This window comes from Hordeum vulgare, chromosome 7H, assembly GCF_904849725.1.
Source record: "Hordeum vulgare subsp. vulgare chromosome 7H, MorexV3_pseudomolecules_assembly, whole genome shotgun sequence".
Lineage (NCBI taxonomy): Eukaryota > Viridiplantae > Streptophyta > Magnoliopsida > Poales > Poaceae > Hordeum > Hordeum vulgare.
The window spans coordinates 306,808,096-306,818,318 of NC_058524.1; positions in this window are offsets into that span (position 1 = coordinate 306,808,096).

The window sequence follows — 10,223 nt, forward strand, 5'->3', positions numbered from 1 at the left end:
CAAGGGAAGGGAGCAAAAAGGAACATCACATGAAGTCATGGCACAAATGATATCATCATATCCGTGACAAGGTGGACCCACTTGCAATAGGTTCCAAATAAGGCAAGGTTACATCTGGGGCACTACAAACTCTCCCACACTACAAAGAAGATCTCGCCCTCGAGATCTAAGACTGAAAGAAATCGGGAAATTCGGAACGGAGGTGATCCTCGCATTCCCACGTAGCCTCTTTATCGGAATGGTCAGACCACTGCACTTTGAGAAATTTGACAGTCTTGTTACGGGTCTTGCGCTCAGTCGCCTCGAGAACCACAACTGGATGCTCACGATAAGAAAGGTCAGGCTGAAGGTCGATATCTTGAAGATGCACAGTGCGCTCGGGGGTCTTGAAACACCTCCGAAGCTGAGAAACATGGAACACATCATGGACATTTGCAAAGGTTGACGGAAGCTCGAGCTGGTACGCAAGGTCGCCCCTCTTGACAACCACTCTGAACGGACCAACGAAACGAGGCGCAAGCTTTCCTTTGATGCCAAAGCGCTGCATACCCTTCATAGGCGACACCTTGAGATAGACAAAGTCATCAAGCTCATACGACATGTCACGGTGCTTGCTATCGTAATAGCTCTTCTGACGGGACTGCGCTGCTCTGAGGTTGTCGCGAATGATCCGACACATCTCCTCAGCTTCTTCTATCATATCATTCCCAAGGATCTGACGCTCGCCGGTCTCGGACCAGTTAAGCGGAGTACGACACTTCCTGCCATAGAGAATTTCAAACGGAGCCTTGCCAGAACTAGCTTGATAACTGTTGTTATGCGAGAACTCCGCGAAAGGCAGACAATCTTCCCACTTCATGACAAAAGAGATAACACAGGCTCTCAGCATATCCTCAAGAACTTGATTCACTCTCTCCACTTGACCACTAGTCTGAGGGTGGAACGCTGTGCTGAAGCGGATCTTCGTGCCCATAGTAGACTGAAAGGAGTCCCATAACTTGGAAGTGAAGATACTTCCGCGATCTGAAGAGATCATCATCGGTACGCCGTGCAAAGAGACAATCCTGGAGGTGTACAACTCTGCCAGCTGAGCTACTGAAATGGACTCCTTGACTGGAAGGAAATGAGCCACTTTACTCAATTTGTCGATGACGACGAAGATAACATCATTGCTCTTCTTGGACTTCGGAAACCCGGTAACGAAATCCATCTCAATGTGATCAAACTTCCACTCGGGAATCGGCAAAGGCTGCAAGAGACCTGCTGGGCGTTGATGTTCTGCTTTCACCCTTCGACATACATCACACTCGTTTATGAACTGAGCAATTTTACGTTTCATACGAGTCCACCAGAATGCCTGCTTCAAGTCATGGTACATTTTAGAGCTTCCAGGATGAATAGAGAGCAGAGAGTTATGAGCTTCTTCCATGATCACCTTCCTGAGATCACCTTTCGGGACGACAAGGCGACCCTCGAAAAACAACGTGTCCCTGGCATCAACAGTGAAACACTTATACTTGGGGAGACTCTTTCCCACGCCAATCTTGACCTTCTTCACCATAGCGTCAAGTAGCTGAGCTGCTCTGACCTGATCTTCCAAGGTAGGAGAGATCTGAAGGTTCGCAAGAAAACCCTGAGGAACTAGCTGAAGATTGAGCTTCCTGAAAGACTCAGAAAGACCCGGCTGGAGAGGTTGTAGAATCAGACTGTTGCAATATGCCTTCCTGCTTAATGCATCTGCCACAACATTTGCCTTGCCTGGCGTATGAGGAGGGAGTCCATGGACCACCCGAGGCTGTGGCCTTGATTTCGGTCACAAGGGACGACTTGAATGCGGCTATGGCCAACCTCAGGACGTCCTTGACGAACGAAGTCAAGACCATGCTTAAAGAGTTACTTGAGGGGATTAAAAGTTCTCCCGAACTGGTTTTGGTGGTTAAACCCGCCAACACGGATTCGAAGGCCAATTCCTCCAAGGAAGCAGCTAAAGGTATGCGACCTTCTTCCCCTCTCGACAATAATGGGACTGGAACCTATGCCTCGGTTCCACCTCCCCTGGTATATGGAGGACCGGTTCCTACACCGTGTATCAATCATCTTGGTCCTCCTAAGCTTGTTAAGGGTGATTTTGCTAACTGGGTGTTCTCCATTAAGTCTCATTTGAATCACAACTCAACAAAATTATGGAGAATCATTGAGCAAGGCTACTATCCGCATGAACCAATCAACCTCACTCCAAGAGAAGAAGCGGACAATAAATATAATCACTCTGCATTATTCATTCTCCAGTCCGCAGTGCCTCCTGAAGATCTTCCTCACTTGCGCCCTTTCACTCGGGCTAAGGACTACTGGGAGCACATTATGGTGCTGTACAAGGGAAGCTCAAGGATTCAACGGTCCAACTATGAAGTGGTTCTTGATAAGGCCGATGAGTTTGTGATGAAGGAAGATGAGGACCCTAGAGATCTCTATCGAAGGGTGATTGCTATTGTTGTTGCCCTCAAGGATCATGGAAGCAAGGATGTGGATGACACGTAGATCAAGCGCAAGTTCTCAAGGCCATCATGCCATTCAACAAAACCATGTCATCCATCATTCGCCAACAGCCAGATTTCCACTCCTTGTCCTCCAATGAGGTGTTGGATGAATCCATTGCAATGACTATCATGAACAATACTGCTGATAATGCTCTTGCTCGCGTTCGGTCAAAGACAGCTTCACCCAACCTTGCCTTAAAAGCCAAGGCTGTTTCTGAAGAAGAAGAAAAGGAGGAGGAAGAGGAAGGCTGCCTTGAAGACACTAAGTATGCTTATCACGAGCACATGGCTCTTGCGTCAAGGCAATTCTGGGGCAACAAGAGAAACTCAAGGCCCAATTTCTCCAAGAAAAACTCAAGTGGGTTCAAGACCAAGCAACGTGTGAGGACATGCTATAACTGCAACAATGTGAGTCACTTCGTGGTAGAGTGTCCCTATGAGAAGAGGGAAGACAATGGTGGCAAGCTCAGTCGCAAAGACAAAGCCAAATATTTCCCAAACAAGAACAACTTTGTCAAGAAACCCCATCCAAAGGGTATGGTGGCACTTGAAGAGTACCCCTCCTATGATGATGACGATGATGATATGGTGGCAACGACTACTATAGCCATTGCCACCCCTCTCCCAAGGTGTCTCTCTTCGGCGCCCCAACGATAACCGGTCACCAAGTGCCTTATGGCCAAAGGTATCGATCAGGTAACACCCAACATTAAGACCACCATCACTACTGCTCCTTCATTGTTAAACTGTGTTGATGATAGTGATGTTGTGGAACTTAATGAGCATGATTTTGACAAATTTCTATGTAAAATCAAAGGAGAATCCAAGAAGCACTTTGTTGCTCTTTTGGAACAACTGGGTGAGGCTAATGACCTCATTGAGTCTCATGAGGAGACTATCTCCGAGCTGCAAGGACATAGTCGTGACTATGCCGATGAGATTACTGAATTATCTATTGCTCTAGAAGAAGAGCGCGGTCTTCGTTTGTATATTGAGGAGTCACACAATGATGATTGTGCTAAATTACAAAAGGATCTAGATCACGCTATTGTCCTTACACGTGTGCTTAAGTCTGAAAAGGCTGCACTTGGGGTTGGCCATGACAGACTCAAGGAGGAGTTTGATACACTTGACAAGGCCCACAAGGTCTTGAAAGGTGCTCATTTCTCCCTGAAAGAGTCTCATGATCAACTCCAAGCAAATCTTACCAAGGAGATCTCTACCTGTCTTCCTTTTGTCATAATTGATAATGCTTGTGCAACTAACCCTTGTTGTGAGCATGCACATCTTGTGGAGGAAAATGCTAAGTTGAAGGATCAACTTGAGAATGGCCTTGTGTCATGCATCCAAGGCGAGAAGAACCTTAACGACCTTTTGAGTAATCAAAAGGGAGTTGTAGGAAAGGAGGGACTTGGACTTACATCCAAGTCGAAAAGGAAAAGGAAGAACATGAACAAGCGATCTCCTACCCTCAAGGACATCTTTGTCAAAGAAGGCGAAGGGACACAGAAGGAGAACAGGACAAGGTGGAGGATGGTAGTGTCAAGAAGGGAAAAACCATTCCTACCAACACAGCCGACAAATTTAATCCCTCTTATGTTTTATGTCATGCTGGTGATGGGCATATTTATGCCAGATTTGTTGGTTCTTACTTATGAGTCCATTGAATGGGCTATTTGGGTTCCTAAGACCCTTGTTTCTAACATCAAAGGACCCATTCAAAAATGGGTACCTAAAACTAAGCCTTGATCTATTGCAGGAGTTTGCTTCCGGTGGGGTGTCATGGTTGCTCGATAGTGGAGCAACAAATCATATGACCGGAATCAAGGACTTAGTGGTGCACGTGCATCCTTCCCCATCTATGCCCACCCATGTCCAATTTTCTTATGCTTCAACGTCCAAGGTATTTGGATTTGGTAAGGTGGTCATCTCTCAAGAGTTATCTATTGAGAAGGTCATGCTTGTTGAGTCCCTTGCTTACAATTTACTTTCTGTTCGTCAACTTGCAATTATGGGCATTGCCACATTCTTTAATCTTGATACCATGGTCCTTTTGCAGAGCAAGACTCTTGAAGTAGCCTATGTTGGATATGTCGAAAATGGTCTCTATGTGGTGAACTTTTCACAACGACCCACTAAGACTGCAACTTGTCTAATGGCTAAAGTTGATGTGGGCTGGCTTTGGCATCGCCAACTAGCTCATGTCAATATGAGATCTTTGCAAAGTCTCCTCAAAGGGGACCATGTTCGTGGACTAACGAATGTGAGTTTTGCCAGAGATCGTGCTTGCAGAGCCTATATTGAAGGGAAGATTCACGAGACTGCTCATCGTCCCACGACTCTCATTTACACTAAGAGGCCTTTGGAGCTCCTTCATATGGATCTCTTTGGCCCTCCATATTTTGATAGTATTGGGGGCAGAAAGTACTGCTTGGTGATTGTTGATGATTACTCAAGATACACTTGGGTATATTTCCTCAAGAGAATGAGTGAGACTCAACAAACCATCATCAACTTTGCTAATGAAGCTCAACGTCAACATGAGGCAAAGATTTTGATGATTAGAAGTGACACTGGCACCGAGTTAAAGAACTAAACCTTGGATGAGTTTCTTAGTGATGAGGGAATCAAGCATCAACATTCAGCACCATACACCCCTCAACAAAATGGTGTGGCAGAGAGGAAGAACCGGACGTTGATGGACGCAGCAAGAACAATGATGGCGGAATTCAAATCTCCGTATTACTTTTGGGCCGAAGCCATCAACACAGCATGTCATGCATCCAATTAGCTCTATATACGCAAAGGCTTGAACAAGACCCCATATGAGATTCTCACTTGAAACAAACCCAACCTCAAGTACTTCAGGGTATTCAGGTGTAAGTGTTTCATTCTCAAGAAAGGTGCACGTTTAGCTAAATTTGATTCTAGAGCTCAAGAGGGCATTTTTGTTGGTTATGCCACAAACTCTCATGCTTACCGTGTCCTCAACAAGTCCACCAGGCTCATTAAGGAGACGTGTAACGTGGAGTTTGATGAAAATAATGGCTCCCAAGTGGAGCAAAGTGGTCTTTGTGATGTAGGTGATGAAATTCCTCCCCAAGCCATAAGAAGAATGGGGATTGGTCAAATGCTCCCCATTGAGGAACCCCTTGTGGCCGAAGGAGAAGGAGAATGCTCTACTCAAGTGGAGCCATCACCCTTGCTAGCCCCACACGCTTCCGATGAACAAAGAGAAAACCCTCAACCTGCTGAACAGAATCAAGGACAAGATAAACCACTCGAAGATGGTGGTGCACCACCTGATGTCCAAGTGCTTACACAAGGTTCCAAATGTGCTCAAGATCAAGGTCAAGTGCAACCACCAGATCAAGATCAAGAGCGCCCACAATATCAAGAACAAACCAATGATCCTCCTCAAGACGAAAATCATGTTGATCAGGATGCTGCTTCTCAATTTCCTACTGCTGCACCTAAGAGGGGTCGCAGTGCCAAGGAAGGATCAAAACTCAAGGCCAAGCAACGCGATCAAGTTGATGCCCCCAATTATCAAGCGCGAAACTCTTGGAGCGTCGCACAACCAAGATTGCATCCAAGCTGAGAGTCAAATCACATCTTATGAAGAACGTGCTTGGAAGTTTAAAAAGGGGAGTATCCACTCGTCAACAAATTTTAAATTATTGTGAGCATGACGCGTTTGTTTCATATTGTGAACCTCAACAGGTACAGGAAGCGCTCGATGATGAGGATTGGCTTATGGCCATGCATGAAGAACTAAACAACTTCGAGCGTAATCAAGTCTGGAAATTAGTGCCAAGACCATAGGAGGAACATAATGTCATCGGGACCAAATGGATCTTCAAAAACAAGCAAGATGCCAATGGGATTGTGGTTCGAAACAAGGCAAGATTGGTGGCTCAAGGCTACTCCCAAGTCGAGGGTATCGACTACGGTGAAACCTTTGCCCCTGTTGCTCGTCTAGAATCTATTCGCATGCTGCTTGCATTTGCATCTCATCATGATTTCAAATTACAACAAATGGATGTGAAAAGTGCTTTTCTTAATGGTCCTTTAAATGAGTTGGTATATGTCAAACAACCCCCCGGATTCGAACATCCTAAGCTCCCCAATCATGTATATAAACTTAATAAGGCACTCTACGGCCTTAAACAAGCCCCACGTGTGTGGTATGAGTACCTTACCGAGTTATTACAAGATCGTGGGTTTGAAATTGGGAAGATTGATCCCACTCTTTTTACCAAGAAGGTCAAAGGGGATTTGTTCGTATGCCAACTATATGTTGATGATATTATTTTTGGTTCCCCTAACGAATCTTTCAATGAAGAATTTGCTGCACTAATGACCGATAAATTTGAGATGTCAATGATGGGTGAGTTGAAGTTCTTCCTCGGGTTCGAGATTAAGCAAGGTTTAGATGGAACCTTCATCAAACAAGCCAAGTACACCCAAGACATGCTCAAGAGGTTCGAGCTAGAGGACGTCAAGCCGGTCAAGTTTCCCACGCCAACCAGATGCAAGCTTGACACTGATCCCAATGGTAAAGTAGTGGATCAAAAGGTATATCGCTCCATGATTGGATCCCTTCTTTACATTTGTGCATCTAGACCGGATATCATGTTGAGTGTAGGGATTTGTGCATGATTTCAATCTGCACCAAAGGAAATCCATTTTATGGCTGTCAAACGAATCTTTCGATATTTGGCTCATACCCCAAACTTTGGCCTATGGTATCCCAAAGGAGCAAGCTTCAACCTAGTGGGCTATTCTGACTCAGATTGGGCGGGAGACTGTGTGGAGAGGAAGTGAACTTCTGGAGGATTGATGACCCACAAGTATAGGGGATCTATTGTAGTCCTTTCGATAAGTAAGAGTGTCGAACCCAACGAGGAGCAGAAGGATCTGACAAGTGGTTTTCAGCAAGGTAATATCTGCAAGCACTGAAATTATCGGTAACAAGTAGTTGTGCGGTGAGATGATTTGTAGAAAGTAGCAAGTAACAAAAGTAACAGTGGTGCAGCAAAGTGGCCCAATCCCTTTTGTAGCAAGGGAAAATCCTGGACAAAGTCTTATAGGAGGTAAAACGCTCCCGATGACACATGGGAAATTCTGTCAAGCTAGTTTTCATCATGTTCATATGATTCACGTTCGTTACTTTGATAGTTTGATATGTGGGTGGACCGGCGCTTGTGTACTGCCCTTACTTGGACAAGCATCCCACTTATGATTAACCCCTCTCGCAAGCATCCGCAACTACGAAACAAGAATTAAGACAAAGTCTAACCATAGCATTAAACTAGTGGATCCAAATCAGCCCCTTACGAAGCAACACATAAACTAGGTTTTAAGCTTCTGTCACTCTAGCAACCCATCATCTACTTACTACTTCCCAATGCCTTCCTCTAGGCCCAAATAATGGTGAAGTGTTATGTAGTCGATGTTCACATAACACCACTAGAGGAAAAACAACATACAACACATCAAATTATCGAACGAATATCAAATTCACATGACTACTTATAGCAAGACTTATCCCATGTCCTCAGGAACAAAAGTAACTACTCACAAAGCATAATCCTATTCATGACTAGAGAGGTAATGAGTAGCATCAAAGATCTGAACATATAATCTTCCATCAAGTAATCCAGCTAGCATCAACTACAAAGAGTAATTAACACTACTAGCAACCTTACAAGTACCAATCGGAGTCGCGAGACGGAGACTGGTTACAAGAGATGAACTAGGGTTTGGAGATGAGATGGTGCTGATGAAGATGTTGGTGGTGATGAGTCCCCTACGACGAGAGGAGTGTTGGTGATGACAATGGCAACGGTTCCCCCCTCCGGGAGGGAAGTTTCCCCGGCAGGATCGTCCTGCCAGAGCTCTAGATTGGTTCTGCTCAAGTTCCGCCTCGTGGCGGCGGTGAATCCACCGAAAAGCGTCCTCCTGATTTTTTCTGGAACGAAACCCTTCTTGTAGAAAAAGAGGGGGGCCAGAGGGCCAAGTGGGAGCTCACAAGCCCCCTAGGCGCGACCTGGGGGGAGGCCGCACCTAGCAGGCTTGTGGCCTCCTGCTGGCGCCCCTTTGGTACTTCTTTGGCCCAGTATTTTTTATAAATCCCAAAAAAATCCTCGTTGATTTTCACGGCTTTTGGAGTTGCGCAGAATAGGTATCTCAAACTTGCTCCTTTTTCAGGCCAGAATTCCAGCTGCCGGCATTCTCCCTCTTCATGTAATCCTTGCAAAATAAGAAAGAAAAGGCATAAGTATTGTACCGTGAAGTGAAATAACAGCCCGAAAAGCGATAAATATCAACATGAAAGCATGATGCAAAATGGACGTATCAAGGATGTCAATTTCTTGGTCGTTCACTGGTAAGTTGCTCTTCAAAGAAGCAGAACTGTGTCTCGTTGTCTTGCACCGAAGCTTAGTATCTTGCAACTGCGAGTTGTTGTGCATAGTTGCTCTGGATGAGGCAAACATTAAAGGATTACAGTGTCACTTGTGACAAAGTGCCTCTTCTGTGTGACAATCAAAGTGCTATCAAGATTTCCTTCAATCCGGTGCAACATAGCAAGACCAAGCACATTGATATTCGCCATCACTTCATTCGTGAGCATATCGAGCGTGGTGATATTGAATTTCACTTCATCAACACTGAAGAGCAACTTGAAGATATTTTCACTAAGCCCCTAGATGAAGCAAGGTTCCAAGAGTTAAGGCATGAGCTAAATATCATTGATTCAAGTAATGTGGATTGAAAGTAGGCACTCTGCACCTCATTCCGCATTATATCTCGTTCTATGTGTAGGCATGGACATAGGGGGAGTGTTGTTCTCTCAATGAACTTTCTCTCCCCCCATTATGCATAAATCGATCAAGTCTTTCATATTGGACATTATTGATGGCACTTGTGCTTCAAACATGAGCGTTGGTCATGAACCCAAGGATAATTCTTCGCGGTGTCATACCTTTTGTCTCAAACATAGGTGGCTCCGGCCACCGCCCCTCTCCCTCCTGGTAAAGGAGGGTTATAATATTGCCAGTCAGTCTATTTTGCCTTGGTCTTTTCTCCGGTACTGACTAGTATGTGTCTGTAGTGTTTTCTCACTGTTCTAGCAATTTATGGATTTTTCTGTATGTTCTCGAGCGGTACTACCGCTAGGGGGAAGCGGTACTACCTCTAGGGGGAGCGGTACTACCGTGATGAACCGAGCGGTACTACCGCAATGACCAGTGCGGTACTACCGCTGACTAGGGCTAGCGTCTGAAAATCCTGAGGGGGGAAGTACTACTGCCTCTTGCAGTACTACCACGATGATCCCAGCGGTACTACCGCCAAGACTCGAGCGGTACTACCGCCAGGGCACGAGCAGTACTACCATAGGAAGCGGTACTACTGCTTTGCCCAAGCGGTACTACTGCCTTGCTCGTGCCCTGGGGGGTATATAAAGAGATGGGGGCAGTTTTATCCTTGCCCCATTTGCTTCTTCTTCGTGGAGCTCTCCCTCTCTGCCCCAAGTTCCCCCAGATTTGATCTTCCTCCACGACGCTTCTCCTCCCGTTCCAGTTGGAGGGATTGTCCCTCCTCCTCCATCCTCCCCCGTGTGCCATGGACTCCGGTACTACCCCTACCCCCCTTGTGTTGTGTTGATGTTGTTGGTTCTAG